Raw genomic sequence first — 8,236 nt, forward strand, 5'->3', positions numbered from 1 at the left:
AAGGTCCCTGGTAGAGGCATTTAAGGACCCCATACACTAGAATGATAATGCCCGTTTTCATCCAATTTCGGGCATTCGGGCCGATATATCTGGTGACATTTTAATGTGTTTCCGATAAGATCTGCTTTCCTGTGAGGGTCGGATCGGTTCCCCTAGATCGTTAGAGCTGCACTCGTGATATGTCGGTTCCCGCAGGCATGGCTGGGATTGCATACAATATATTGCATGCAAAATGTACCGAATCGTATGGAACCGCTCCCAGGAGAGTTCAAGGGAAATCGCCTCCAACTTCGGCCTCCGACATATCGTTGTAGTGTATGGGGCCCTTTAGTGTAAGGTGAGCACGTACTGATGATCATTGAGGAGGGATCTGGCAGCCAGAGAGTCAGGAGCTGAAGACTAGAGTTTGAGCTTCAGAGGACAGTGGAGTGACTGCTGTCCCAGGTCCTGAACTGAAGCAGGCACCTATAAGGTTTGTAAATACTGTACAATCAGGCCCGGTTTTCCCATTATGCCAACATACACAAGCGCATAGAGCACCAGCCAACAGAAGGGTCTGAGAACTTCCTGCAGTAGGAGAAAAAGAAGGCTCTTGTGTGGGCGCACTCTGTACAGGAAAGGAAGTTCCTATATTATATATCAAGGAATGTTTAAAACATAACTTTTATTGGTAATAATAAAAACATAATTACCCATCTAAATGATCCATGAGAAAAATAAAGAATTGAAAAAATGTTAAAATGTTCTGGTCTCTTTATTTCAAAGAGTAATTGGAAAGGTTGTAGACACTGAATTGTCATACCCCCATTTCCCCTGACCAGTACAGATTTCTGTATTGATAGGACCGAGGAGTGGTCAAACATTATTATGACAATATCCAACTGGTATCACTTATATTAAGTTAATATAATACTAATCGATGGTCACCAGACTTATACACCTGAATTATTGACAGATGCCGCATTGGTAGATAGAAAATAAAGCATTGAGCTGCACTAGATAGAGTGGGAAGATGGGAAGGTATAAAATAGAGATAGTGGTGATACTGCTGTTGGCGTCTCTTCTCACACAGAGAGGAAAATAATTCCTACTCTACAACACCAGGTATTCGCAGGCAGTCTCCTCTCCTGGTACTAACCCGGCCCAACGCTGTTTAGCTTCCAAGATCGGACGAGATCGGGCGATGGCAGCGCGGTATGATAGTAGAGGATAGTAAGATCAGTACGCCAATGAGAGTGCACCTATATAAGAAATAATTAAGTAGCAAATGATAAGAAAAAATGGGAAAGAAGAGAGCGATGAATAAGTAAAGTGGGTGGAAATAGGTGGATCTGCTTTCCACGTTAGGCACGGTTCAACAGTTCCCACATTCGTGGTCCTGTGCTCCGTGGATCGTGGATGAAAGTCCACGAAAAGGTGAAAGAATGGATTGGTCTAAATTGTTATTCAAGGATAAACTGGGTTATAGTCCCAATATAAATTAAGTACAGGGAATTGTATAAAAAAATGATAATGAACTCCTGACATGGGCTGTTGTTATAGGCAGTGGTATTGGTCTTAGGATATGTTTTAACAGCAAGGAAAGGTTTATTTATATACGCATGTGTATGTATTTTCCAGATGTTGATCCGTCCAAACTGACATGCAGTTGTGTGGCAAAAGGGTCCAAGATTAACAGAATATTGCTGTGGATAAACCTGTCTGACAAAATAATTGCCACCTGTTGGAAAAATAAATAAAGCAGCCTGCCTGAAGGTTCTGGTAATACTGTCGCAAAGATCTCTCTTAGGTGTATTAATTATCACAGAGTGTTATGCTGGGCGGCGACATTAATCTCACAGCAAAAAAAAAAAAATATTGAACATATACATGTGTAAGTGTTTCATACATAGTGAGCCGTCTAAGCCAAAATATAATAATAATATTTACATGTCAGAAAGTCCACGATCAGTGCAGATCATTACTAAGATAAACCAGTATGACAGAATTATAGTCCCAATGAGGAGAAAAGCAGCTTGTCTGTGGATTTGAATAATCCTGACAAAAGATATCTATCTGATACCAAAAATCATAAAAGTTATGATATAAGAGATAATAATGTCCTGGCCTCTGTTGGAGGCTAGACTTCCAGCCCGTGTCAGAGGACAAGCCTCACATAGAAGAAATAATAATAAACTCTAATATGCAATTATTACAGATGCACTTGAGAGTATCTATGGGTGAGATATTTCTGTCTGTGTATCCACAGAACAGAAGGGGCTTACGGAACTCCAAACCAGAGGGTAGATGGACAGGTCAATGCATCATCAGGTGAAGTGGAATGGTGCCATAAAGTCACTCCATGTGCGGACCCCCCGTATAGAAGACTCGTTTCGCCCGTATGGATTGTTCACTTCCGGGTTCGGAGGTGTAAAGGGGGGATGGGTTTTTAAAGCAGTTACCTTTATCAGTCGACCAGTGGTCAGGGAGCGAGTGCGCTACGTTAGCGATCACGCCAGCCGTCGCTCCGGGGGAGGTTCACTGGGTATTGCGTGTAGTTGGACTGAGCAAGTCAGCATAAGGCTGACGAGGCCCAGGACGCCATTTTGGTATAGGGATGGGATGTGGTTAAGTTAATGGAGATGTGGGCATGTTAGGGATAGCAGATGCGAGGCCTGGATCGCCATTTTATCTAAGGGATAGGGTGGTCCCGGATTGTTTAAGGTATGGGCAAATGGGAAAAGGAAAAAAAAGGTTGAACAAATAATGTTTGTAGTAAAGATGCAAACAAAGCACCTTTAGATTTGTGGAATAAGATATGGATCAATCAAAAAACTCTAATAAATGGTATAAAATCCTAAACGGACTAATACTGTTGAGAATTTATTATACTAATAGAAAGGGAAGAGGAGGGTACTGGCTAGACCTGGAGAAAAGCTTGGAGGAATTATTATTGTGTTAAATGAAAGCAAGGGACAGGGGTGTTGGATCCTAACATAGGGGTGTGAGTGGGACTGGGACAGGAGTGATATGTCATAGGACATATTGGGAGGTGTCTGGCTGTGTGAACAGTGAATGTGGGGAACTGCTAAAACTGAAATAAGACGGGAATGGAACAGTGAAGGTGAAAAGGAGTATCGCAGGAAAAGTGGATGACTGTTGAATTGTAAATAGAATGTGGGTGATGTGAGATACGAAAATGTATGAAATTGAAATGAAATAAAATAAAATTAAGTAGAAAAATAAATATAAAAATAAAAATTAGATAAAAGTTAAAAGTGGACATGGTGGGCAAGGATTGTGGGTGAAATATTATAAATCTATATAAATCTATTGGTTTGGAGTATAGATGATGCCAGGTGGCCAGGGATTGTTTAATAAAGCTGGCACCTGTTAAATGAAGATAAATGGATGGGCAGATGACAGCTTATTGATGAATGGATATATAGGCATAAATCATAGGATCTGGAAGCATGTGTGTGAAAGAGAAAAAATAATTTTTTAATTGCATATTACATATACATGGGTATCAGTGTAGCTACATACGTGGGAAATAGAATAAAGTGTTAAGGGGAAGGAACTGCAAGGATAAATGAAGTAGATTGGAAAGGCAATCACATAGAGTACAGCGTGAGGCGTGCCTGGGTAAAAACACTGTAAAATACATGGGAAGCAATTAAATTAGAGGATAACAAAAGAAGGGAAAGTATGATATGGTGAAGAAGATTAGGTGTGAATTCGCTGTGGGGGGATAAATTAATGATGAGAGAAGAGGTGCTGAATCACAGGCGGATTAGATGCAAAAGGTGCAAGGCAAAGGCAAAAATGTGTTGAGAGTGATGAGGAGGATTGGACGTGAGTTGGGAGAAAGACAGGTGCCTGATGGGAAAGAAGGTGACTCGATGGGATGAGTAGTGTATAGTGATTAAACTGTGCTATAAGTAAGTGTGAGGATGAGGACACAAATGACTCACAGGAAAACCGCATAATTTATGTTTTCATTCAGACCAGAGGGCTTGAGACTGTTGAGGCGAAAGATCCACTCGCTCTCCTTCTTATAGGGTTCCTTGGTAATGTCTCCTCCTCGTATGCCCAAATGAACGCGGTCCAGGCCAAAGGCCTTAAATTCTTTGATGGATCCTTTATGGTGAAAGTGCCTAGAAACCGAGGTGAGTTGTTTCATACGTGCTAGATCTTTTGACCCTTTCTTTTAGTTTACGTGTGGTCATGCCAATGTATTTGAGATTGCACCCACACGTTATGTAGTAAATCACAGCTTGAGTATTACAATTAAAGAAATGTTGTAGCGTTATTGTTTGCCCATATCTGTCAATGACAGTGTTTGTTTGTTTGTTTGTTTGTTTGTAATATCTATGGGCATGATTTGCATTGACCACAAGGGAAGGCACTAGAAATAGATGGGTTTTTTTGGGTATGGATGTAACGAAATGGCTGCGCACTAGTTGATCTTTTATGTTCTTGGATCTGCGCCAACTCATCTGCAGTGGAGAGTTCAGAAAAGGGGATAAATCCGGATCCAGCTGTAGGATGGGAAGATGTTTAGTTATGAAATTTTTCAGCATTTTCCATTCAGGGCAGAAAGTCCCTATGAGTCTTATGGTGTCATCTGGCTTGATGACCTCTTCTTCCCAAAAATTAAGCTCTCCCTCTTGACTGCTGCAGTGGCCGAGTATTTGTAAATATTGAGATCAAGAAAGGGGACCTTCTCTGAGCTGATGGTGTAGGTCAATGGGATATTGAGATCGTTGGTATTTAGGAGTTTAATGAAGTCCATAAGGAGACCTCTTTCACCTTTCCAAATAATAAAAATATCGTCTATATCTTAGCCATAATATCACATGCGTAGTATACTCCTCATTGATAGTATTGAAGACATAGAAGTGCTCCCACCACCCTAAAAAGAGGCACGCATAAGTGGGTGCACAAGCAGCGCCCATTGCGGTTCCCCTTACTTGCAAGAAAAATTGGTCTTGAAAGACAAAGTAATTTTTGGAGAGAACAAAGTGAAGTAATTTCTGAAGGAATCTGAGAAATCCTTTGCTCCTCCTTGGTCCAGATAGTATTTGACTGCTGTGAGGCCGTGATGGTGATTAATACTTGTGTAAAGTGCCTCCACATCTAGAGTCACTAGAAGAAAATCGTTCTCAAAATGTATATCGTGGATCTTACGTAGTAAATCAGACGTGTCCTGCAAGTAGGAGGGTAAATCAAGAACAAATTCGCGTAAATGTAGGTCCAGAAATCAGCTAGGTTGCTCCAAAAGCCCACCATTACCTGACATTATTGGTCTGCCAGGTGGCTGATGAGCATTTTTGTGAATCTTGGGCAAAAGATAGAATGTTGGTGTTTTTGGATTCTGGACAGTAAGATATTGTAGTTCTTGTTTTGTGATGGTGCCTTGGGCAGCAGCTTCTTGTAATAGAATGTTGTAAGCATTCAGGAATCTGGTGGTAGGATCACTGAGGAGCTTCTTGTAGCATGAAAGATTGTATAATTGTCGATGTGCTTCGGTAATGTACATTTCTCGAGGCCAAAGGACAATATTGCCACCTTTGTCGGATGGTTTTATGATTATATCATGCCAGGTTCCCATTTCTTGGAGGGCTTTTCTCTCTTTAAATTTGAGATTTTTGGAGGAATGGTGGAGGCCAGTTTTAGTTTGAACATAGATATCGTCAAATTCTTTAGACACCCGGTTCAAGAAGACCCTGATCTCTGGGCTGGTATTATCAGGAGGAAAAAAGGACGATTTAGGTTTACATTTCGGTCTGTAGGTGTTTATTCCATCCATATTGGATTCAATTTGGAGTTCTTCTAGTTCCTGGATAGCGTGGAGATCATCTGTGGACAATTCTGAACTGCATGAGCTCTCTACCTGTCTAAATTGTTACTTGGCAAAAAAATTTTTGAGAAGAAGCTTCCTCCCAAATAGCCTCAGATCCTTTTCCCAGGAAAATCTGTTAATGGATCTAGATGTTGAAAAAGAAAGTCCCTTTGCAAGAACTTCCATATAATCGGGGGAGAGAGACCTGTCAGATAAGTTGATGACCTGTAATTTGGATGGATTGTTGGGGTCTACCGCACCGTCTTCCTCTGCCGAGCTGGATATCAGGCGGTCCTTGGTATGTCCCAATCTTGATTGCGTCTGTCGTTTCTTCTTTCCCCCTCTCCTGGTTTTCCTTGATTTCTGATGCGGCCTCTAGGCCTTGAGCCTTGGCCTAAAAAACGTGGGGAGAAATCTTCAACTTCTTCCTGGTTGTATTTGGTGTTTTCAAGGGTTTCACTGGCCGAGTCTCCACTGTTGGAAGACTCAAATTTCCTTTGTTTTCTGTTCCTGTTAGGGAGTATGGGATTCCACCTAAAGATATCACCTCGTGCGAAGTCGCGTTTATCTCTGATGAATTTGTTGCATTTGCGATCAACTATTGATTGTTCATACTGGACAATTTCTATTTTGTGTTTCTCAAAAGCTGTCTGAAAGGATAGATCCCTTTCCCAAGTCTCCAAATTTTTGCCAAGTTCATCTATTTCTTTTTTTTTTCTTTTTTTTTCCTACCTGATCTATGAGTAAAGTGTCATGTTTAACCAAGAGATGTAGTAATTCGTGGGAACACTTGAGAAGTGCTGCTTCCCATTCGGTCTTCAAGTTTTCAGTTGCAAGTGGAAATGAGGGAAATACTTTGGGTCTCAGACCCCGGGGTACAATCTTGTGTTTGATATAATTTTCTAACGTCGTGACATCCCAAGATAGGCGTGTTCTCCTCTGCAAGTTTTTTTGTAATCTGGATAAAGTGGTCCTCCAATCTGAGTTGGAAGAGGATTGTTCATAGGTCTCAGAAAAGGGATCCCCAAAATTCTCCAAGTTTTGGCGTTTCAATAACTCCGTCTTGAGTGAAAATGTCGTCATATCAAATGACGAGGTACACTTGGACAGTATTGGGGTGGAGAATAACTACTAATAAACTGGAATCTGAAAAGAAACTGCTAAAAGGATCTATGGGTAAGAAAAAGAAATGGAATAAGGTAGGTTCAAAGATCGAATAGGGACTATGCCAAACAATCAGAGACTGTCCCTACAACAGTATAGAGTACTTATGACAAGACACAGGGCGATCGGGCACAGGTCACAAAATACAATATTATGTATAGAAGAAAAGACCAATATCGGACAATTAATTACCCTTGGTAAAGGGAGCGAGAAAATATCCACAATTTTCTCCTATTCTATGCTGTCCTAGTTGGTGGTGCGCCCAGAGCCAGAAAGTACACAGACTGGCAATGGGAAAAAAAGAAGGCTCTTGTGTGGGCGCACTCTGTACAGGAAAGGAAGTTCCTATATTATATATCAAGGAATGTTTAAAACATAACTTTTATTGGTAATAATAAAAACATAATTACCCATCTAAATGATCCATGAGAAAAATAAAGAATTGAAAAAATGTTAAAATGTTCTGGTCTCTTTATTTCAAAGAGTAATTGGAAAGGTTGTAGACACTGAATTGTCATACCCCCATTTCCCCTAACCAGTACAGATTTCTGTATTGATAGGACCGAGGAGTGGTCAAACATTATTATGACAATATCCAACTGGTATCACTTATATTAAGTTAATATAATACTAATCGATGGTCACCAGACTTATACACCTGAATTATTGACAGATGCCGTATTGGTAGATAGAAAATAAAGCATTGAGCTGCACTAGATAGAGTGGGAAGATGGGAAGGTATAAAATAGAGATAGTGGTGATACTGCTGTTGGCGTCTCTTACACAGAGAGGAAAATAATTCCTACTCTACAACACCAGGTATTCGCAGGCAGTCTCCTCTCCTGGTACTAACCCGGCCCAACGCTGTTTAGCTTCCAAGATCGGACGAGATCGGGCGATGGCAGCGCGGTATGATAGTAGAGGATAGTAAGATCAGTACGCCAATGAGAGTGCACCTATATAAGAAATAATTAAGTAGCAAATGATAAGAAAAAATGGGAGAGAAGAGAGCGATGAATAAGTAAAGTGGGTGGAAATAGGTGGATCTGCTTTCCACGTTAGGCACGGTTTGTCAAAGTCGAGAAATATCATGATGCATACCCCTTGTACTAACCCCTCATGCACATTCACGCTGCTCGTGCACCTGGTCCCCCGTGCGTACACATACCCGCAGTTTGCGTGGGAGTCGCTCCGGCGACCCTGCACGTGGTATGGGTATTTACGGTAGAGTTTGTGAGCGTGTAGCGT

At 41.1% G+C, this 8,236-nt stretch overlaps 2 pseudogenes; both read right to left on the reverse strand.

Annotated features, from left to right (window-relative positions):
* Positions 1-1,089: 1,089 nt before the first annotated feature.
* LOC135052153 (5S ribosomal RNA) lies at positions 1,090-1,208 on the reverse strand (annotated as a pseudogene).
* A 6,584-nt stretch (positions 1,209-7,792) lies between these two features.
* LOC135052164 (5S ribosomal RNA) lies at positions 7,793-7,911 on the reverse strand (annotated as a pseudogene).
* Positions 7,912-8,236: the final 325 nt, after the last annotated feature.

The sequence above is a fragment of the Pseudophryne corroboree genome, chromosome 2 (genome assembly GCF_028390025.1).
Source record: "Pseudophryne corroboree isolate aPseCor3 chromosome 2, aPseCor3.hap2, whole genome shotgun sequence".
Lineage (NCBI taxonomy): Eukaryota > Metazoa > Chordata > Amphibia > Anura > Myobatrachidae > Pseudophryne > Pseudophryne corroboree.